Genomic DNA, 24,217 nt, shown 5'->3' with positions numbered 1-24,217 from the left:
TAAGTATTGTAAGCAGCCTTGCATTATTAGACAGAATCGTCTCAGCATGACAATTTCTACATAACATAGAAGAGTGTGTGCACCAAGTATTAACCTAAGTACATGTGCTTCTTTGACTTTAAAAGATGGGCTATCTGTAAAGTTTCCACCACAGTGTGAACCAAGGTCCGAAGGTGTTGACGATCATATTACATTCAGCCTTCATACTGTGGTGAAAGCTTTATAGATAACCCATCTTCTGAAGCGAATCTAGCACATCTACATAGGCTAGTACTTGGTGCACACGGTATTCTATCTTACGTAGAAATTGTAATGCTTGGACGATTCTGTCTTATGATGAAAGGCTGCTTACAATACTAAGTATATAGTAAGTAGAATCTTTGCCCTTTTGGAAACTTTTTTGGCAGACCCAAACAACATGTGTGAAACATACTAGACAAAAGTTGTCAACTGTCACATAGTCACAGAACTACTCTTCAATACAGAGATTAATATCGTGCTCAATTTCTCAACACTTAAATGATGCATTAGCAGCACATGCATTTTGTAAGCGAATTGTACGCATTAGCTGGACACAGGCTGTACAAAATTAGGTAGAGAAGTAATATGGTAGTTACCCGCAACTATGTAGACTATAAAACAAACTAACAAACCCATTGGATGATGCCATGTGTAAAGTCATTTGAGATGTCATAAATGATGTCATAGAACACGTCATGAGGGATGTGATATGTGAGGTCATAAGCACAGTGCATGTGGGGTTGCAAAATATAGTTAGCTCTGCTAACTCTAACTGGTGAATTTCTGTGGTTTTGTTTTAGTTTAAAACGTTAATGTCGTCACTGAGATATTCACCTAACTCTAAAGTAACTTTAACCTAAGTTTTTTTTAAACAAAAACAGATAATTTTATCTCACCTAACTATAATGTTACTTTAACCTTTGTTTTTCCTGAGAAAATATATATTTATATATGCATATATACATACATACATGAGCTAAAATACATTTAAAATATATAGTTTTTATTAAAACATATACATTAAGCATACCACTTTTCAATAAACGTAATGTGTAACCTTTACAAATCTATTTCACAGAATAAAAGTGATGTGTCAAGAAAAGACGGAATGGAGATGCAGCAGAATATATCAGATAAATAATGTGAGGCATGTGTTGTGTTCTGTAAATGTGAGTAGTTGTGAGACAGCAACTCTCACTATTGTTCTTTGAAGGCAATATCGGCCCTTCTTGAAATCAATACTAAGCAGATAAACAGTAGTGCAATTGGAAAATGTGTAGCTCTGATAGATTTCTGAAGAAAGTTATTCTTTTTATAATTTCTTTTTATTGCATAAAACTCATGCTCAGTGTACGGGAAATGCAATGGTTGAAATAAGTGTAACATTCATTCATACGACAGAGAGCAGACGTGAACTTAGACATAGAAAAGCACTCACAGAGCATGGAGAATGGACATAATATAAAAATAGTGTTTGATGATAACTGGAATTTTGGGATGTTACACAACTTTCACTCAATCTCCCCCCCGCCCCACTTCCAATCATTCGCCTTTGGAGGTCGACCAGTTGCCCCACACTTTGTCCTAGTTCTTTGGGAAGCCCCTACTCAGGTAGATCATTTGTTGTACCCTCTGACACCAATCCATGTCGGATTCCCGGTCCTCAATTTGAGGAGGGGCTCCTGCACCCCAAGCTCGTGATATATTATGTTTGGACACTATTGCTGCCACTGCCAGCAAGATCCTTTGATACTTGTCCCAGGTCTCTTCTCCCATAACATTTAAAAGGAGCAGGTTAGTATTCAGGAGAACCGTCAGCTTGAGGACTCTGGTCATGAACTGCAGAACTCTGGTCCAGTAGAGCTGTATCAACGGGCATAATATAGGAAAGAATCTACCTTCTTATCCACAACTCCTTAGGCAAAGCGTTGTGTCCCCCTACCAATCTTGTGTAGGAGTACCATGCAATAGTATGCCCTGTGCAATATCTGTGGTTGAATCAGCCTAAAGCAGGCTCATATTGCCACCTCTCTCGGGCTCTGAATAGCTTCCGTCCAGTCATCCTCCTCTAGTGTCCCTGAGTCTCTCTCCCAAGCCTCTGTGAGAGGGTCTGGTTTGTTGTTCATTATTTTCCTGTAGGTCATGGAGACAGCCTTGTCTCCCAACGGGCCCAGAAGGAAGCGGTCCTCCAGCTGCACCACCTCTGGTTGCCCTTCCCCCTCCAGAATATGGCACCGGAGAGCATGCTCAAGAGACGACTATGTGATGGAACTAGTAACAATAGTCCACTAGACAGGGTACATCATTCAAGGTTTTTGAAAAATACCCATCAGTAGCTCTTCCTAGGCGCCCTTTTCATCATGTGGGTTCCTTCTAACCATGAAGGATAGGAAAAGAGTTTGGTCATAAATGACAACATAGGAACCAGTGGTGATATATCTGGGTCGCAGGGGGCTACTGAAAAGCAGTGCGAGGGAATGTGAAAAGGTGCAAAAGTGCAAGGTAGTGATATTTAAAATTAGATAGCTCTGAGGAAAGTAATTATTTATTGGAGAACTCAGAGTCTCTAAAACTTAAAAAGAGCGAAATTGGTAGTTTCAACTAATAGCTACCAACAGGTTGGTCGACATGTTTCAGCAGGAATTACGGATCACACTGGTATCCACTGCATTCTTCAGGACCTGTGTCGCTACTGCTAGTGTTGTGTAAAGAATATATTTACACAACACATGTTCTTTATATATACTTTCTTTATATTTTCCTTTTCTTTATATATTCTTTACACAACACTAGCAGTAGCGACACAGGTCCTGAAGAATGCAGTGGATACCAGTGTGATCCGTAATTCCTGCTGAAACATGTCGACCAACCTGTTGGTAGCTATTAGTTGAAACTACCAATTTCGCTCTTTTTAAGTTTTAGAGACTCTGAGTTCTCCAATAAATAATTACTTTCCTCAGAGCTATCTAATTTTAAATATCACTACCTTGCACTTTTGCACCTTTTCACATTCCCTCGCACTGCTTTTCAGTAGCCCCCTGCGACCCAGATATATCACCACTGGTTCCTATGTTGTCATTTATGACCAAACTCTTTTCCTATCCTTCATGGTTAGAAGGAACCCACATGATGAAAAGGGCGCCTAGGAAGAGCTACTGATGGGTATTTTTCAAAAACCTTGAATGATGTACCCTGTCTAGTGGACTATTGTTACTAGTTCCATCACATAGTCGTCTTTTGTGAATTCCATATCTTCTGACCCTCCACTATTATTTGTATTGTGTCTAGTTACCTTCGGGGAGTATAGTGCTGAGTGGTCATTAAAATTTATCCCTGAGACCCAAACCCATTCTTATTTGTTTGATACCGGAGAGCATGCCCCAGTAGCAGTTATCTATAGCGTTCGGTCTCTGCCATCTGGTACTCGTGGAATAGGACCTCAAAAGTCTGCTAGACGTTCTATATCAATCAGCGCCCATTTCCAGAAACCGCTAAGGGCCCCAATTTCCCTCAAGAGGTTACTGTTCCATAGTGGGGTCTGATCTGTCAGTCCAACCCCCCATCCACCCCCAGCCCAGATATTTTCTCACCACACTCGTACCACTACCTGGGTGTGGGTCTTCAGGGTGCACTTGCACAATTGTCTGTATAGAACTACCTCTTAACCTCTGCTCCCCATAGCCTCCCTGTCAACTCGATATGCTGGCTCTGTTTGGTATGTGAACTCCCAGTCATTGACATTCACTAATTGTGCAGCCCAATAGTATTTAAGAATATCAGGGACGGCCAGCCCCGTCGTAGAGCCAATAGTACTTAAGAATGTCAGGAACGGCCTGCCCCCTCTGGTAGACACTTCTTTGTAGTTTACGGAGTGTGATGAGGGAGCCACTTCCGTCCCTTAGTAACATTCTAATCTCATGGTCAACCCTTCTAAAAATGTACAGTGGAACCCTATAAGGAGTATTTTGGAGAACGTATAGCATGCGTGGTAGTGTCATCACTTTGAAGAGGGTGGCCCTGCCCATCAGTGATACTGGGAGGGTCTGCCACTGCTCCACATCTCTATGGAGGCTGTCTAGCTGTGAGAGTAGGTACTCATGTAAGAAGTCTTGTGGGTCTCGAGTGACACAGATGCCCAGTTATTTTGAGCCATCATTCACTACGGCATGGCACAACTCGAGGGAAGTCGCGGGTCCCTCCCACCAGCGGAAATATCAGGGACATGTTCCAGTCAATTGTGTATCCAGAATGGTTCCCAAAGATTTGAAAGACCTAAAGAAAGAGTTTTCTGTCTATGGACAGGAGTAAGAAAGCTATTTTGGGACCTTGGAAGGAGTGCTTTGTTTCATGCATCACGGATTTCATGTTCCAGAGACCCTAAAACGCTTGGTCCTACAAAGCAAAATGGCCATCAGAACCACAATACAGGAAAACATTACAGGCAGATATAATGAATCATGGGATCAAGAGGATCTTGGAACCCCTAGGATCATGGGATCAAGTGTATGTGCTTTGGGGTCTTAAGGGAAAGGAGTCAGGTTCTGTTGATGATGGAGGATAGATGCTAAGATTTGCTCAATAAAGCCTCACCAAATGTTACATCTGCAAATAGACTAGGTGCAAAATCAGCAAGCAACTAAGGAAGTGGATTTAGCGTGATATTCAACTGACTATATAATTCTTTGATTTATTTATATCCTTTCTATTTTACAGCATGACAGTTTCTGTCATTCTCCAAGAACATCCGACCTAGCAGGCCTCAGAACATTCTATCAATGTATAGATTGCTTTAAATGTTGTTATATTGTGCTTTAAACGGTCTTATATTCTGTTAGATTGCTTTAAATGTTGTTTGGTCTCTGCTACAGACAGCTTTATTTGTCTGCTGCCATGCCTTTTGCATTCCAATCTACAGAGAATGGGCTTTGCTTCAGTCCCTTGCCCATGACTGGATGCCTTTGTTGCCTAATTCAGTTCCCCCCCGCTTTCCTCCCTATTAAAGTGCTTGCACTTAGGAGGATTTCAGTCTCGGTGTTATGATTGATTGACTTGCATCATTCTACTGCTGCTGATATTTGACTTTTCCCTCACAACCTTCGCTCTCCGTGTTACTTCCTCTCCTGTCCTCAGGCTCATCGGTTGCTTCCCCATCCTGCCCCAGTTGTTGCCCCATACCTCACCCCCACCCACTTCTTATTTTCTCTTTAACCCATTTCAAGATGGCCACTTATTAGTGCACAGGTGCATGTATTTGCAGCAACAACTAAGAAATAGGGTTATATTATGGGATGCGAGCAGATCCACCTTAGCCGTCTTTGAAAGGGTTTGTTCACATATGACATTTGCATTCAAAGTTGGCTGCCATGGATGCATATGCATCGGCAGCGGCTATCTTACAAAACAAAGCATTGGCAAAGTCAGTAGCTTTCACTGATGAGACCTATGAGCTTTGCCAAACGTTGTTGTAAACTGTTATGTTCTGAATTTACATGACCTCTTGGCAGTGATGATCGTTTTGCCAAATATTTGCTGGTTGTAGGCTTCTCATGTTAGCTGGTGCTCAGTAGGGATTGTCTGGTCTTACTGTCCTCGCACGCTTCCAACAAACCCATGCCAATGTAGTCAGTTGTTCTTAAATGTATGTGACATTGTGTTGTCACTATCTTTCTGGCCCCATGTGTGAATCAAATATGTTCACTCACTTGCTGTTAGTGTCATACCGTGGCCCCCCATCCTCATTACACTAACTCTTAGGCACTCATTATGAGTCACACGCAGTGGAATTACCTCATGGAGTCCTGCATATTCTGATTACAAGTATGTCACTTTTTTCACACCTGTTTTTTATGGGTGGGGTAAAACCATATGTGATTTTACAGCGTGGTCATTCTTCACAGTGTACTCTCATGAGGCTTTGGCTGCACTAGCATCCATGCTTTGTTCCCCAATTTGTTTGCGATGGGGTATCATAAAATGCTCCCCCTGCCAGAAAACACCTTTCCATTCCCTCTCATACTCCCTCAACTTATCTGCCTTCACTCCCACCTCACCCAGATGTCCCGGCATATATTGATCACCTTCTTGAAGCAGGTGGTCAATATATGAGTTAAACCCCATGGAACTTTGAATTCCATGTTGTTCTAAGATCAGAAAAAGCAGTCCTACATAGTAATTTCCCTTTCCAATGGATTTAAGTTGTAATTACATGGTACTGAGGCAGACTTACTGTACAGTAATGGTAAAATCATAGTAAATTTTACAGTGCCCCTAGTACTGTGTAACTCAGAATTAATATTATTATTATTTTGTACTTGTATAGCACACTTATCACCCCTACAGGGGTCTCATGGGGATGTATGACGTTACAACGCAGGCTATTACAACGCCTGCCTTTACAACGCGGTTTTTACATCGCAAACCTTTACAACGCATAGTTATTTTAGGCGCTGGATAGTGATTTATTTAATTTACTATTCCAACTCCAGTCCCCGTGGATAGTAGGGAAGGTATTGGATAGTAAATTAAATATATTCCCTATCCTAGAGCGCCCCCAGCGCAATGCGTTGTAATGGTTTGTGTTGTAATGACCGCGTTGTAATGGTAGTGCGTTGTAAAAGTTTCGTTGTAAGTGATGTTTACCGTCTCAAGGCACTGTACGAATACCGCGTTGGAACCCTTCCTGGCTTTCCCTGTGAAGTGCCCACTCCTGGGCACCCCCAAGGTGGAGGCCAGGCATCCAGCGCTGCTGGGGCCGTTGTGGAGATTAAGCAAGCTATTGCCCAGAGTTGCAGAGTGGGACCCATGATTAGAGTGGGCACCAAGGCGAGAATTATCGAGTCCGCGGACATTTGAGCTCAAGACCCTGCCGCATCGGGAATTGAACCCTGGTCCCAGGTCTGACCTCTGCCTCAGGGTCTGCCGCTCTCACCATTGAGCCACACTTCTCCACAAACAATGAGGTGCTTAGCGTGTCATTACTTTCCTGTCCCAAGGCCTGTTGTCATCACGATCCAAAATTAACTCCAGAATTCACCAAAACATATTTCTTCCCTTGGTTGCAAGCATCCAAGTCCGAGACTTTTTTTTTCAGACATATAATGGAATTGTGATGACATCTAAACCTCGTTTTAAAAGAAATGTAGGATACCAAAGAAAAATGTAGGTTTCAAAAACATAATATTCAACAACCTTCAGTTCCAGTGAATAGAGAAATTTTAACTCCCCCTGCCAATCAAATTACACTGTATGTAGCTCAGTCATCCTCTCCTTACAATACAACCATTTACTGAACGTTTCACACATAACACTTCAGGACATGCAACATTCAGCAACCGTCAGTTTTGAGTAGTGAGATGACACATTTTATTATTTCCTTCATTCAAAGCCCTGATCTGCAGCCCGCGCTTACGTGTGTATGCGGGACAGGCACGAAGACCGGCTCCTTTGAACTTCAGAGGTGGCACGTTCTGATAGACTACGCGAGAGAGGAGGGGGATTGTGGATTTTAATTCGGGAAGCACCCCATTTTATTGCATTGCTCCTGTTTATTTCTGTTTTACTCTGCACCCTCTCTCACCTGTCTCAAAAAGAAGGAATTGCGACACCTGGCTCTACACTGGTTCACTTTCAGACGTACCAGCGTGTTCTGACAGTGTTTAAATGTATTCAGATTTTCATTGCCTCCTACAGCACTGGTACTGAGGCCAGGGAGGAGGGAAAAGATCACAACCACCATTTATTGATTTGGGGAATGGGCACTGCCAGGAAGCCTCTTCATGGGCATCCGCAGAAATGTTTCCAGGGGGGGGCAACATTTTAACTTCATCACCATCCTCCGCCATGATTGAGCGCAAGTATTAAATACATTTAAAAAAATCTAGTAAGACAAAGAGCTTAAATAAACAAAAAAACACATAGGGGGAAGAGAAAAATCTTGTGAGGCGCCACATCAGACAACCTGGCAAGCAATAAAACAGAGGGAAAAACTAAAAATGACCGGAAAAAAACAAAAACATTCTAAATCAGGTTGATGCGGTTCTAGAGCATGGGTACTCACAAACTTTCTCTCAGGGGCCAAATTTAGTGTGGTTTGTGGCCGAGGGCCGCACTGGTGGGGGCGGGGTCAGTGTGGGAGGGGGGTGGGGCTAGAGCAACAAAAAACTATGACCATGAGGTTGAACACAGGTCCCTGCAGCGGACGCCTTCGTCTCCTGAGCCACCAGACCCAGCATACACACATCTTTCTTTCTCTCTCTCTCTCTCTGTCTGTCTCTCTGTCTCCCTCCCTCCCTCTCTCTCTGTCTCCTTCCCTCCCTCTCTCCATCTCTCTCTCTCTCTCCCTCCCTCTCCCTCTCTCTGTTTCACTCACTCTGTCTATCTGTCTATCTCTCTCTCCCTCCCTCTCCCTCCTTCTCTCTCTCCCTCTCTCTCCCTCTCTCTCTCCCTCTCTCCCTCTCTCTCCCTCTGTCTCTCTCCCTCTGTCTCTCTCCCTCTCCCTCTCTCTCCATCCCTCTCTCTCCATCCCTCTCTCTGTCTCCCTCCCTCTCTCTCCCTCTCCCTCCCTCCGTCTCTCTCCCTCCCTCCTCCTATCTCCCTCTGTCTCTCTCCCTCTGTCTCTCTCCCTCTGTCTCTCTCCCTATCCCTCTCTCTCCCTCCCTCTCTCTCCATCCCTCTCTCCATCCCTCTCTCTCCATCCCTCTCTCTCTCTCCCTCACTCTCTTTCCCTCTCCCTCCCTCCGTCTCTCTCCCTCCCTCTCCCTCCCTCCCTCCTTCCCTCCCTCTTTCTCCCTCCCTCCCTCTCTATCCCTCCCTCTCTACCCCTCCATTTCCATTCCTCTCTATCCCTCCCTTTCTTTCCCTCCCTCTCTCTCTCTCCCCTCTCTCTCTCCCTCTCCCTCTCTCTCCCTCTCTCTCCCTCTCCCACTCTCCCTCTGTCTCTCTACCTCTGTCTCTCTCCCTCTCCCTCTCTCTCCATCCCTCTCTCCAACCCTCTCTCTGTCTTCCTCCCTCTCTCTCCCTCTCCCTCCCTCTCTCTCCGTCTCTCTCCCTCCCTCTCCCTCCCTCCTTCTCTCTCCCTCTGTCTCTCTCCCTCTGTCTCTCTCCCTCTGTCTCTCTCCCTCTCCTTCTCTCTCCATCCCTCTCTCTCCATCCCTCTCTCCATCCCTCTCTATCCATCCCTCTCTGTCTCCCTCCCTCTCTCTCCCTTCCCTCCCTCCGTCTCTCTCCCTCTCTCTCCCTCCCTCCCTCCCTCTTTCTCCCTCCCTCCCTCTCTCTCCCTCCCTCCCTCTCTATCCCTCCCTCTCTATCCCTCCCTTTCTCTCCCTCCCTCTCTCTCCCTCCTTCTGTCTGTCTGTCTCCCTCCCTCTGTCTCCTTGTCTCTCTCTCTCTGTCTCACTCCCTCCGTCTGTCACCCTCTGTCTGTCACCCCTGTCTGTCGCCCTCTGTCTCCCTTCCTCTGTCTGTCGCCCTCTGTCTCCCTTCCTCTGTCTGTCGCCCTCTGTCTCCCTTCCTCTGTCTGTGTCCCTCCCCCTGCCTCCCTCTATCTCCCTCCCTCTGTCTCCCTCCCTATGTCTCCCTCCCTCTCTGTCTCCCTCCCTCTCTGTCTTCCTCCCTCTCTGTCTCCCTCCCTCTATGTCTCCCTCTCTCTATGTCTCCCTCTGCCTCCCTCTATCTCCCTCCCTCTGCCTCCCTCTGTCTCCCTCCCACTGTCTTCCCCTCCCTCTGTCTCCCTCCCTATGTCTCCCTCCCTCTCTGTCTCCCTCCCTCTCTGTCTTCCTCCCTCTCTGTCTCCCTCTCTCTATGTCTCCCTCTCTCTATGTCTCCCTCTCTCTATGTCTCCCTCTGCCTCCCTCTGTCTCCCTCCCACTGTCTTCCTCTCCCTCTGTTTCCCTCTCTCTCTCCCTCTCTCTCCCTCTGTCTCTCTTCCTCTCCCTCTCTCTCCATCCCTCTCTCTGTCTCCCTCCCTCTCTCTCCCTCCCTCTCCCTCCCTCCGTCTCCCTCCCTCCGTCTCCCTCCCTCCCTCCCTCCTTCTCTCTCCCTCTATCTCTCTCCCTCTGTCTCTCTCCCTCTGTCTATCTCCCTATCCCTCTCTCCATCCCTCTCTCTCCATCCCTCTCTCTCTCTCTCCCTCACTCTCTTTCCCTCTCCCTCCCTCCGTCTCTCTCCCTCCCTCTCCCTCCCTCCCTCTTTCTCCCTCCCTCCCTCTCTATCCCTCCCTCTCTACCCCTCCATTTCCATCCCTCTCTATCCCTCCCTTTCCCCCCTCCCTCTCTCGCTCTACTTCCCTCTCTCTCTCCCTCTCCCTCTCTCTCCCTCTCTCTCCCTCTCCCTTGTGTGTCCCTCCCTCCCAGTCTCCCTCCCTCTGTCTCACTCTCTCTGTCTCCCTCTCTATGTCTTCCTCGCTCTGTCTTCCATCTCTCTGTGTTTCCCTCTCTCTCTGTCTCCCTCCCTCTGTCTGTCTCCCTCCCTCTGTCTGTCTCTCTCCTGGTCTGTCTCCCTCCCTCTATCGCCCCTCTCCCTCTGTCTGTTGCCCTCTGTCTCTCTCCCTCTGTCCCCCACCCTATCTGTCCCCCGCCCTATCTGTCTCCCTCTCTCTCTGTCTCCCTCTGTCTGTCTCTGTCTCCCTCCCTCAGTCTCCGTCCCTCAGTCTCCGTCCCTCAGTCTCCCTCCCTCTGTCTCCCTCCCTCTGTCTCCCTCCCTCTCTGTCTCCCTCCCTCTGTCTCCCTCCCTCTCTGTCTCCCTCTCTCGGTCTCCCTCTCTCTCGGTCTCCCTCTCTCAGTCTCTCCCTCTCTCGGTCTCTCTCTCTCTCTCGGTCTCCCTCTCTTTCCCTCTCTCTCGGTCTCTCTACCTCTGTCTGTCTCCCACCCTGTATCTCCCTCTATCTGTCTCCCTGTCTGTCTGTCTCCCTCCCTATGTCGCCCCCTTCCCTCTGTTGCCCCCTTCCCTCTGTATGTCTCCCTCTGTCTGTCGCCCTTTGTCTCCCTCCGTCTCCCAGCCTCATTGTGCTTATCTTTAATAATGTCCCCCCTCGCCTCTTTCACTATCTTCTGTCGTCAATCATTTCTCTCTCTTTCCTCTCCCCCTCTCCGTTTGTCTCTACTCCCCACTCCGTCTCTTATTTTTCCTTTTGGCTCTGTCTCTCTCTTTTATCTCTCCTCTGCTCTTACGTCTCCCTTAGCCTCAACATGGAGGGTTAGTTACATTTTTCCACTACAACATTGTCAAAATCGAATTTTCATTTTTTTCCATTTTAAGTCATATTGTTCTTTAAATGTAGTTATTTCAGTCCTTAATGTTTTTTCCGGAGTATTTCCACTCTTAGCTGTATATAGCACTCTCCCCATTGCACAAATTCATGACAATGAAGCTTTCAATTTCAATCCGGTCTGTCACTTCACAGTTATTAAACTAAGAATGTTGGCACTAACCCCAAACGACGCCCCCACCCACGCCCCTTAGCTTTTCATCTGATCGTTGTGGCCTGCTGTGAGCCCCTGCTAATTGTGCTGCTTGAAAGCATCAGCAGCTCCCCAAGAACTCAACGTCATCTCCTGAGGCCTGGGATGGGGGAGATGCTCCATGCTGTGTCTCCTCTGCCGGCCCATTGTCATACTGCCCATGACAATGGAACGACTGCCTCTGTGACCTGCAGGGACTCACACTCGGGCTGTACTGTAGCAGCCTTTCAGGTGTCGCCCCAGCAGGAAAGTCGGCCCAGGTATGTGGGCCCATCCTCTAGAACCGGGCCTGGATCAAGGGGGGAGGGCAAGCGCCCCCTCTTGCCCCCCCCCCCCCGCAGACGTCCATGAGCCTCTTCTATTATGGACTTCAGAGCTCTGTCTATTAGGCTTGTTCCAGTCTAGCTGACATTTTGGATAGGGATTAGGTTCAGCTTTGTTTATAGGCTGATACAATTACAGCCTGTGGTTGAAATCAATTTTAGTTTGGGCTCTTTTTTGATTGGACTATGACCAGGATTTAAAAGCTTTTTAGGGATCCAGTGATACTTTGTTTCCTGAGTATCTGTTATTTCTCTGTCGTATTCACGGAGAAAGAAAGCACAGGAGGGGTTCTCTCAGCCCTCTCCTATGCTCTCTATCTACCTTGTCCAGGGAAGACATGAAGTCTCTCATGAAATAAACCCTTGCTGATCTACTTGCTGAACATTCTCTGTAATTGTTTTTAAAAATCAGTCACCAGTCTATCTAGATGTGCCCTCTTTTCTTGGATCTCCTGTTACAATGTCTTCGGACTCTTCTTTACCATCTCTTTAATACAACTCAGCATCACATGAGGGCGATCGACTTCAGGGCGACTAAATCAAACATAAGGACCAACCTCCCCGCTTCCCATACTTAAGGGAACATTTGGGGCTACCATGTGTAGACTCCCAACCCAGTTTTGGTGGACTTCCCAGAACTTTGATAAAACCCCAACAGTGAAACATCCTATACATACATACATCTGTTAAAAGTCGGATTTTATATAAATGACATGGCTTGGATCGTGTAGTCATTCTTAAATTCAAGCCTCAACTTTACCCATTGGCGAGTGCTAAGTCAGAATTTTCTCAGGTTGTAAAAAATGATCCTATGCTGGACAAGTTGATAGCTAAATTTGTCATGATTTCAGAAGATGCTTCTCATACTGATGCAGTGGACCTGCACATAGATGCTGCACTTCATCACACATAAGCTGGTTTGAATCTTTCTCTTCTGGCCAGCACCTATGTAACCCATGCTTCCCAGTTCCTACTTAATGATTTCCGTAAGGTTTCAGATATCATGATAGATGGAGGGAACTGCCCCAATATGAGAATGCAAGCAATATTTGTGGCCAACATTTAATTTAATGGTCTCCAGTACTTCATTTTAGCTGGAGGTGCACCTGTGGGCGCATTTTGCTAAGTATGGGCCAGAGACTGGAAAGAGGAGGATTTTCCAAAGGCTAACATTATGAATCTTCCCTTGCTCTGTGGCAAACTCTTTTTCCAAAGTGCACAAACATCCTTTACCATTTCTATCTAAAGATATACTGCCCTATTTAGTAAATCCACCTTCTTCCAAGATCTCCTTTTGATTCCTTTTATCAGAAATAGTCCAACGCACCTCCTGACCTCAGGATCTTATTTGTCAGTCTGCTCTACAAGACATCAATACAAACTTGTTTTCAAGAATGCCTTCATCAGTCCCATGCCTCCTCTGAAACAGGGCCAGGGCTTATACTCATATGTTGCTGGTGGATAAGAAGATGGGAGGTTTCGGAATGAATATCAACCTACAGACAGTCAATCTATATGTGGCCACAATACATTTGTGTATATACAATCTATATTTGTCCATAAACCATTTCCCATTGAACTCTTGCAGTGGATCACTGTCCTGGTACTCCTTGGAAAATGCATGAGTTCACATGTACCTGGAGGTCTGGACAATAACTGACACCTTAGGTTTGCTGTCGGAAACCTACATTTCCATATCTGCTTTCTGCCCTTCGGGCTCAAGTTGGCACCCTGTGTATTTACCAAAATGCTAGCCCCACTGTTGCGACTTTTCCCATGGCGAGAGAATTTCAGTTCCCATGTCGAGACAGATCCCCTTGGGGATGATTTGTGCGCGATATAAATGACCTAAAATAAATAAAATCTATTTCCCGATTTCTGGTTGATTCATGCGGGGTCTACCTCTCTAGTTCAGGAGGCCACCAGTAGGGTGTGAAAGATGCTCTGGCCTATGGATTTCACATCAACCTGTACAAGTACAAGCCTACTCCAACACAGGGTTTGCAGTTCTTCAGAGCTCACTTTCAGGCAGATCTGGGTGCATTATTCCTCCTATAGGGAGGATTGCCATTCTCCAGTCTCATATGCAGCCAGTGATGAAAAACATTATGGCCATGCTTGAGATTGACTACGACTCCAGAGTAAGAGGGCAAGCCTTATTCCGTATTCTGTCTTGCCTCTGTCCTTTACTGTTCTGAGCTTTATTGTTCTTCGTCCCTCCAAGGGCAAGATTGCATCTGGGAATGGTCTCTTGTTCTATTCTTCTTCCTCAGGACCCTGCAGATGATCCTTCAAACCCTTTGTCTCTAGAAATAAACTCCAAATACCTCTGGTGGATCAAAGAGGATCATCTGGCCAAAGGGGCGCTCTTTCGCTTCCTTATCCCCTTCGGTGGCTACAGATACTTCCAGTCTGGAGTGGAGAGAAACCTTGTGGTCCTTCACAATGGAGGGCAATTGCTTAGACTACGATGTGAGCATGTTCTCAAACAGGACAGGATTCTCTGCAATTCCCCACACAGCCTCCAGTTCTCCGCAGGATCATTCTGTACCAGTAACCACAGACAACACACTTTACAAAGCTTACGTGAATCAACAGGGAGGGACCAAGTCCAGAGCGCTAACATCAATAGCAATCCAGATTTATTCCTGGGCAAAGAACAATCTTCTTTCTCTAACGGCTGTCCATTTCAGTGGTGTAGGCAACAGATTAGCACCCTCTCTCAGCAGAGTATTCCCTGAATCTCAGGTTTTCTGTCCCTTCCATGGGACTTGAAGTATCTTGTTTGTGTTTCTATGCCACAAGAGTCAAATGCCTTAGTGCCTAGATTCTTAAGTTTCCACCCAGTGCCTGGGGCATGAAGTGTGGGGGCTTTCCTATGTCTTTGGCCATCAACTCTCTTGTATGCCTTCTCCCCTTTTCATCTCATTCTTCCGAGTTACGGCTCAGATTCCAATAGGTTCCATTTTGGAGAGGAATGAGTTGAAGTCACCTTTTGTGCCAAATGTCTATTGCCAACTAATGGATTTTTTTACTGTTTCCTTGTCCCCTAAGGTCTGTGGTTCTCCTCCCAGAGTCTCCCCGATGGCTTTAACTCTTGGCTTGGTAATTTGAGAGACTGAGGATCTAATGTGAGGGTTGTCCTGAAGGATTGCTCTAGCTTTCCAAGCCTGCATGCATTCTGATATCGTCAGGACTTATGATCATCACTGGTCTTCCTTCTGTTCTTAGTATTCCAACAAGAGAGATTTTAGGCCTGGGACTGGGATCCTGCAAGGATTCTGGAATTCCTCCACGAGGATGTTTATTTGGGTCTTCTACTTCCATTGTCAAGGTGTAGTGAGCTACCCATTGGGCTTTTCACAAATTCTGCCTCTGTCTGTAGGCCATAGATCACTTGGCTGACTGGAAGAAAAACTACCTGCCGGATTTTTTTCCAAGTACGGTTCCACCAGGCCAGGATCCTAGCAAATAAACAGAGCAACCGACCTACTAGTCAGAGCCAATCCATCACTCTTTACATAGGATTTGTACTTTTTTATTTCATTAATTAATCATTTGTTTTATTCTTGATTCGTCATAGATAAATATACAATTGTTAACACATGATATGAAGTTTTCAAAGAGTTTATACACTTAGAGTTTCAAATATAAAATTACAAAAACATACATCATTTAAAAAATGTTGGAGAATACATACACAAAACAGACCGTATCCCACACACACCGTATCACTCTCACTCACCTTACCACATACTCAGGGGGGATATCATACTACCAATCTTTCATACATAAACTTGTGGTACATAAACACCATCAAAATGAATAATAGATGGTCAATTATTCATACGCCATGGCAGACAAGAATGTTCAAGGATAGGATCGAGGATGAAATGACCAATCCTTCTGCCAACAGCTATTCACGCCAACGCGCGTTTCGGTGTCTAGGTCGGTAAGGACCACACCTTCATCAGGGCGACAATGTACCACGGAGGGGGGGACAGGGCCACAGAATTAACTAGTGCCTAAGGCGAAGGAGGGGATCCACTTATCGATGACAATAGTTCCACTGTGTCTCTCTTTCAGGAAACGAGGTCCTCTAGACTGTGGAGGGAACTTGTGGCGCACAGGCAATGCAGGAAAGGACAGGTACAGTCTGATGGACCGTCCAGATACAAGTCCTCACGGGGGGCTGTAAGGTGGCCAACTCCTTGTGGATATTTCCAGGTTTCCTCAGACTTCACATGTGTCACTGAGGGAAATCTTTAGCGGGTAGTAATCCGGACCGATGCCTCCCTGACCCGAGATATGGGTTTCGGGAGGGGGGTTCACCCGCAGGTCAAGTCCACTGGTGCAGCTCGGGTGATACTGATAGAGTGTTCTCCCAGGGACCAATGCGGGGGCAGCACCGACGAGGATCGTATTCGCGGCAAAACACGGTTTTGCCGCGAAGACGATCCCTCAGTGACGATTCCCTCAGTGACACATGTGACGTCTGAGGAAACCTGGAAATATCCACAAGGAGTTGGCCACTTTATAGCCCCCCGTGAGGACTTGTATCTGGACGGTCTCCACAATTCTCCTTTTGAACCTTTAGAGTTTCTTTCTTAATTAGTACTATCGTTCAGAGTCCATTGCGTATTAATCATTACTTGGCTCAAAGATGGGGGAGAGCTCGATCATCATACTCGTTATCTTTGGGTATTTCTTCGGATTGTTTCATGCCCAGGTGCCTTCTGGTATTTGTTTCCAAAGTTTCTTGAGACTTTTATTTTCACACAAGACATTATCGTGCTTGCCTTTTCCAAGATTCTTCCTTTCTTGAGAAAACTGCCTTCATAACCTTAATATCAATAAAACAGTATCAATCCATCTATATGGCACAGCTGATGTCAATTGACACCTAGAGTCAAACTGCCTTTTAGCAGCAAATCCTGGTCCAGGCATGACAGTGACTCCCTTTAGGTGCCTGAGAGCGACCCCCACCAAGATAAAAAACACCTACAATTTAAAAATATTATGGATGTTACCAGAAGGAAGATTTCTCACGCTCTGGATGTTGGGGACCGTCTTCACAATTGTCAAATTGTCTTAGTAAGGAGCATATGGAACTGCCTGTGTCCAAGTGGTGAATCTGGAGGCGTTCTATAGTGTCAGGGTGGGAAAAAGAACAACACATGAACCACATCACATATTTGCACCCTGTGTGCAATGCTGAGATTGGATCAGCCAATCAGGGCGCTTAGACAGATGACTTGTACTATAGTTTGCATACATTCGCGGTTCAGAGGTGATGGGCATGTTTCTGTGCTTATTTTGGGTAATAATAGTAGGACACGTGTAATAGCCTTGTTGCCCACCATTCCCTGATGGTTCGTGCCCAGAACTCGGAGGGTACAGAGACTGTTAAACCAGGTTAATGCCCTAGGCAGAGAGCAATTTATCTCTAACTTAGACAGGGCAGTATATCTATGTAATCTGCTGCTGGAGCCAAAAATACAATATGTCGTGGTTGGAAAACATTACAGAATAGGGCGGAGTGATAGTGGGGAAGGGCAGGCCTTAAAACTGGCAGATTTGCATTTTTTTCCCAGAATGTGAGTACCCTTGAACATGCACCCGAAATAGGGTTGTGACAGGTCCTTGTCTAGAGTGCAGCGGAGTGGTAATTTTTATTTGTTCCCCACAGAATTTTCACCCGGAACAATTTTAAGTAACACCGGACCTGGTATTACCAGCCTTTGCCATGAGAGCATGTGTCCTTTGCCCAGGCAGCGCCTATACATCTCTCAACGCCCCAGCATGACTGCATAAAACATATTACGTCACGCGCATGGAGGAAACTTAACGTAAATACACATCGCTCTACAGCCAAGTGCAGACATGTCGTCCCTGCCCAATGGAGACCAGTGCTGTTTCCACCCTCGTGCCTGCGTGCGCAACATGTCTCCCCGAGTGTCAGCACCGGGAGGCCACGGGAACTTGTTTTCCAAGGCGTCGCCTGGACGTGTTACATTAGCACACCCTTTTATTCGCGGCATGGGAGGGGTGGGGTGGGTGCCACTCAAACAAATCCCTAGTGACGGCCTGCGCGTCCGAGGTGTGCTAGGACAACAGTCCTGCCTGCTGCAACGCTGCACTGCCCACGCACACCTGCGCCCAGACGCGCAGCAACAGCCGACACGCCTGGCTGCACCGAGCTGACGTAATGAGACGGGCGAGCGCAGGGGACACACAATAAAAGTCACCGCTGTGCACGGAAAGCTTGCCTCAGCTGACCCCCAAGGACTTTTTTAGGACTTTTTCCCCCGCCACCTGTGACCTGTCTAGGATTCAAGGTGAAGGAAAAGTTATCATTAACGCGGCCCGGTGGTCGTACTTTGGTGAGTAACCTTAACTTATAGGTTAGAATCGAAAGGGATTTAAAAAGTATGGGAACTTTAACCCTGAATGCAATGGGGGCGAAGTGAGTGAGCGTAGGGAGGTGTGAACGGCGTGCTTAAAAATAACAAAATATTCTGTAACCATTTTGTTGGTCTCACATAACTGCATATAAAATAACACACATTTTAAATGAAAAAATACCGGTTAAGTTAAACTAATCAGTGAGAAATGTACTATTTTATGTTATAAAACCTCGGGTGGGTAATGTGATCATGTGTTTTTAGTGCTACCAGGTCTTAGCCTACGACTGAAAGCACTGTGAATATGTTATTCGTTATGGTAAAATGACATTACACAAAGTAAAAGGCTGGCACAAAACGCGCAAAAAGATATAGGCAGCGCTTAATTTGTAAATGAATTAAGTGCCAGGGCCCAGTAGGGAGGACACTGCAAGTTGCACCACACAATGCCCCTGGCAGTGACCATACCAGGACAACTAATAACTGTCACACTTGTATTCCAGACCCCCAAAGCTAACAGAATGGCTTGTGTCACAGTTATTTGTCATTGTTAATGCATATTTAGTTGACAAACAGTGGTTTTTGTGCTCTTACCTAAATTACACAGACAGCGGCACCATATGGCAGACTGTCATAAATGCCGGTGCTGACCATGAAGTGCTGGTGCCGAGCATCAGAAACCACATGCTCAAATTAAGCCCTGGATATGGGGTTAAGACCAAAACAAGTGCTTCCAAAATACATATTTTACTTAAACTGTACCTAGTGCAAACACGTTTATAAGTGTTCATTAAAACCAGGCACTCCACAGCTCAGAAGGTAACACCCTGACAATACCTCTCAAAAGAATACATCTTTGCCATCAAGAAGCTTCAAGGGACTCCATCAAATAAAACCAATTTTGGCTTTCAAGTAGCCTTTACATCTCCTGATTAATGAATTTATATTTCTTTAAGACAGCAGGCCCTCAGCAAAGAAGGCTTGTTTTTCTTGTTTAGTGCTCTGCCCCGCCCTCGGCTTCCGAACACAGGAGACTCCCTCCCTTCCTTTTCAGCTGGGGCATCTCAAATGTTGGAATTAATTATCCTGGGATCATTTTCTCTTTAACAAAAAGTAAAGTAGCTCGTTTGGTTAAATTAAAAAAGTATGGGCACTCCATGCCAAAATATCCTGCCTATATTAACCTTTGGAGTTGTTTCTAGAAGGAAGAACTGTCAGATACGAGGAATTATACGGATAGCCATAAAATAGCCATGCCACCATGTCACCAGAATGCAATGCTACTGTTCCAAGTTTTCACTGAAAAACTTTGCATTCTGGGGGCTGTAGTCTCGGTTCCCATCGGTTGACCCAAGTGAAATAACAAACCTGAAAATAATGATAAATACACACATTGATTTATAATGGACTAGAAAAATGTGGCTTTGGTGACATGGAGTAATTCTGGTAATCTTAGGCAGGGAGCTCAGCAAGAATCTCCTAACGCAGGAGTCCTAAACATTTTTATTGATGTGACTCCCCTTTTCTTTTTGTACGTTTTAGTCAATAGTTTTGTTATACTGCTGCCCCCTTTTCAACATTAGAGATTTGTCCATGTCCAGGGCAACTCGAGTATGTAATTTTGGGTCCATGCTGTTTTCAAGTCAACAAAGCTTTATTTCGATATTTGATATCATAAAAGCACATTTACAGGTTAAAACACAATTAATAATAAATACATTAAAAAGATAAATTCATCTAAAACATTTTTTTTTACAATGAAAAGATAAAAAATGTATTAAACTTTTACAGCTTTGTGGATGATTAAAAACAATTAATTATACAAATACTTCATAGTGCCTTTAGTCTAATCAACCATGCCCAGCTTAAAAATTTAGCCACCCCACAGACTAGGGTTGTACTGGCATCAGCCTTAAGTATTCTAAGTGCAACAGAGTGGTCCCTAGTTTCAAGCTGCAGGCACACAGGTTTGAGCCATTTCAATCTAGGTTTTGTGTAGGCTGGGCATACGAAGAAAAGGTGAGGGATATTTTCAGCGACACCTGCACAGTTTGGACAATCCACGGGCGTTTGATGCGGGGGCTTCCATTTGCTGGTACGATCACGAAGAGGAAGGGTGCCCATCCTAAACTGGATAAAGAGAGACCTATCTCTCGGCTTTGTAATAAAATCCAGATAGGGCTCCAGGCGAGGTATATGCTTGTGTTGACGAAATGCCTCAGTCAGCCTGCCTTGATTTGGGTCCCTCTGCTCTTGAATATCAACCCATTCCCAAAAGGCTCTCTTGGTTTCTACCTTTGATAACACAGCCCCAGACTCCCAGGCAGTTAAGAGACCAGTTGCCAGAAGAAGTTTCCTAATATTAACTAGCCATCCGATCTTGTGGGATCCTTGGAGATTCATGACCTCTCTTAGGCCCTCAGCATACTTGGAAAGCTCTGGATTGCGCCATAACCGGGCCCAATATAAGAGAGGACGTAGAGTGACTAGGTCCTTAATTGAACGACAACCCAAATCACTCAAAAGTGGCTTGGTTGGGGTGCACCTCGGGAGTGAAACACGCTCCCTAAAGAACTTGTTTTCGGTAGTGACTAGCACGTCTACACATCCAAAGCCCCAAAGTTCTGCTCCATATAGGGCACAGCCTACTGTTGAAAATTAGTACAGTTTGGTGAACATTATCTGCGCCATCTTGCCTCTTCCCCTGATGCCACACTTTTTTCGTGCGCGCCCGCCATTTTCTAAGATGCCCCGATCAGAACGAACCCTTTTGCATGCCGCTGGCCCCTGACATAGCCCTTCGCCTTCACTAAGCCTGCACGCTGACCAACCCCCCCTGCTTGCACCTGCCTTGAATCATAAACCCCTTCTTCGGCGCTGCTCTGCCCCAGGCCCTCATCCTGTTCCCAGCGCGACACCTCCCCGCTTTCCTTTCATGATCTCCGGCCCTTAGATGCAAACCCCCTTTTTCCCCGTGTGCCCGTTTTGTCCTCCCCGTTCCCAAGCCGACACCCAGCTCTGCCGATACCATCCTTGCCCCTCCCCGTACAATAGAAAGCTCCCCCCATCAAAGAATCCCCGGGTTGATCAAAGCCCCCACCCCATGAGATCCGATCAAACCCCCCACATTCCGTGAATCGGCGGATTATCCAGCTGCGCGATGCTCATCACCTGTTGTGACTAGGGTGGGGACTTCAACTGTAAATGTGTATGGGAACGGGCCCAAAGGGGAGTTCCGAGAATGTCTTTTCCGTACATCAAAGCTTTAACATGTATGTGTAATCTACAATAAAGTCATAAATGTGTGTATAAGAGGCCAGGCCTCAGGAATACAGTTAGAGCACCTCAGAACGATACCTTCTGTCCGTTTCGTTGTGTTCTCCTCCGGAGAGAATAAAAAAAACCTTGTTTCCTGCTTTCCAGTCTCCAGCGCCTGCCTCTTCATTGATTCAAATAACTAGAGGGTCACAGAGGCAATACCGCCGGGCAAATATCGATTGTCCCCGACCCGATTGAACTTTTTACAATTGGCGTCCCAAGCGTGGGGCCCATCAGCGACTCGTGGATCCAGTGGGAGAGGTCCCGACGACAGAGTGAACGACTGCAACGATCGGGAGAGCTCTTGCCCAATAGACCCTCGTCTGGCAGCCGATCATCCGAACTTCACTAGTTCCGAACAGACCTCTCTCGAGTGATCTACGGTCCTGACTGGGAACCATCAGGAGTGCCGTGAGAAATACGAGAAAAAGAGGACGATCGGGCGCTGGATTCGGAAGACAAGAAACTGTCCACATGGTCCGGGTAAGGTCGTGTTGCCACGACAAGTTGCGAAAAAATTTGTTTGATTGCTTGATTGTTCAAAAATACTAGTATTGCTCTTTTTATTTTTATTTTTTTTATTTGGAGATTCACTGTCTGCAAACGGAGAAACAACAGGCTCTCTCTTTTTGCAAGCAGTGGAGGATAGGTAGGGTAGCAGCCGTGCTTGTTTTCTTTCTCCCCCACTTAATAATTGCTTGAAACTGAACTGTTGTTCGCAAAAATATTGTTTCCTGGAGATTCCCTGTCTGCAAACAGGGAAGTGACCACCCTTTTTGCAGATAGTGAAAAGGGTAGGTAACGCAGATCTTTGCGGACCTACTCATTCTCCCCATTGTTATTTATTGGTCTTTTGGTTTTTGATCCATGAGGTATTCACTACCTGCAAACAACGTAGAATAGAAATATTCTGTCTAGTCTTTGCACCTAGTGATAAGATAGGCAGTGCTGACTTTTTTTAGTCCCTCGTTACGAGCCGTCATGTCTGTCTTCTCCCCACTGATAAATAGCCTGTTTAGCCCGGACCGGGTGTTAGAGGTGGACCATATAGCTCCACTAGAAGGCACCCCTAATAAGGACATGTTCATAAACTATGGGTTAGTCACCATAGCTTATAATAAATTATGGCACAGGTATACCGAAGATAGCCAAGACAAACAGTGGCCACTGGCAGGATCCTTTGACCTTGATAAAATAGAAACGTTAGAAATAGCCCTTCGAAATAATAAGACAACGCCAATTATGCTCGACAGTCTCGGTATGTGGCGCAGAGAGGCTACGCAACGACAGAGAAAAGACGAGGACAAACCAAGTAGAGAAATATACCGACAGGACAACCCCAGGACACCGCTACCCACGACTTATCCCCCGACACTATGCAAAGGACGACCAGACTTAGGGTCAAACCAATGCGCTTTTTGTAGGTATGTCGGACACTGGAAAGCCCAATGCCCGACTCTACTGAGCGTGAGTAAAGGCAAAGGGCCGACAGGAACGACAGACCGGCAGTACAAGAAAAAGCGCGAGACAAAGAAGAACCCGACTTACATAGACAGACCAGACAGAACCACCACGTTTGATTATGCCCGATGGCACAGATTTCGCCAGGAAAATCTCAGCGGCATGCTCAAGTTCTCCTAGGTCGGGCAATGTCAAGACGGGAACCCAGCCTCGTTTCAAATTCACAGACAGAAAGAGATAATTATGACCAATAACTGTTTTATATTCGTCTTGAGTCTTTGTATGTCATACTTGTACTGTTCCCCGTCTGAGTTTGTGTGTATGTAATGTACAAATCTGCGTCATCCCTCTACACGTGTTTCCGTGTTACTCAACCTCTGTTAGCAGAAACTTAGCATAAAAAGCAACCTGGAAAGAAAGAAATGGTAAAACATAATCCGTAGACCATTAATGAACTTGAACTTTTAATTTAGCACAACAAACAAGGAATAATAACGGTAAACTGTAGAAAATGAAAGTCAAACAGAACATTCGCCCCCCCCCATTCTGGAACCTTCCAAAGTAGGGCAGGGTTACGGCTACGCCCAACCAACGGCAACCCATATAAGGCGAGCCCGGCCGCCAACTCTTGGTCAGGAAATCTTAACGTATGGGGGAGCCGGAGGAGAGGCAGGAGCCCGCAGCCTGGGCATTTGCAGGTAGTCCCGCCACATGTCTCCTTGGCCGGCCGCAACGGGCCTGGAAAGACTAAAGTGGTCCCGCCACATGTCCGGAGAAGAACGAGGCACCTCTTCCTTTTCTCTTCCGTCACAGCCGCAGCAGTCCTGGACGGCGGGATGTCCTGCACGTACCTCCACAACAATTTGTCCAAGTTGGGCTGGGAGGGAGAGGCGACGCGGACGAGCCTCTCCCACCTCCACCGGTAGGAGGTTTCCCAGCCCCTGGCCCGACGCCGAACACCCCCAGTCAGGCGATGGTGCCAATACTTCCACAGCACCGAACACACCATGGTGGCGCCCCAGTACTTGCGCAGCACCGAACGTGCAATGGTGGCCATACTCCCACAGCACCGAGCACAGGACTTGGGGGACACCGGATGTGGAGAGACCTTCATGCGGGGCGATGAAAAGGAGCGGCATGGAGTGCACCGGGAGAAGGAGACGATGTGAACGAGTCTCCCTCGCCCCCCCAGGTGGGGGCATCACAGCTGCACCCCAGCTGAACGTCCCGCTTT

The 24,217-nt window shown here is 46.3% G+C and overlaps 1 protein-coding gene across 1 annotated transcript in view; it reads left to right on the top strand.

Annotated features, from left to right (window-relative positions):
• The first annotated feature begins 17,940 nt into the window (after nt 1-17,940).
• Nucleotides 17,941-24,217, top strand: part of ADIPOR2 (adiponectin receptor 2) — a 496,680-nt gene continuing 490,403 nt past the window's right edge. The window contains exon 1 of the mRNA XM_078673675.1: nt 17,941-18,183. The gene's annotated coding sequence lies outside the window, so the exon portion shown is untranslated. The remainder of the gene's footprint in view (nt 18,184-24,217) is intronic.

This window comes from Lissotriton helveticus, chromosome 1_1 (assembly GCF_964261635.1).
Source record: "Lissotriton helveticus chromosome 1_1, aLisHel1.1, whole genome shotgun sequence".
NCBI classification, from domain to species: Eukaryota; Metazoa; Chordata; class Amphibia; order Caudata; family Salamandridae; genus Lissotriton; species Lissotriton helveticus.
The sequence above is the reverse complement of the archived record's forward strand: the minus strand, read 5'-3'. Positions and strand labels throughout refer to the sequence as shown.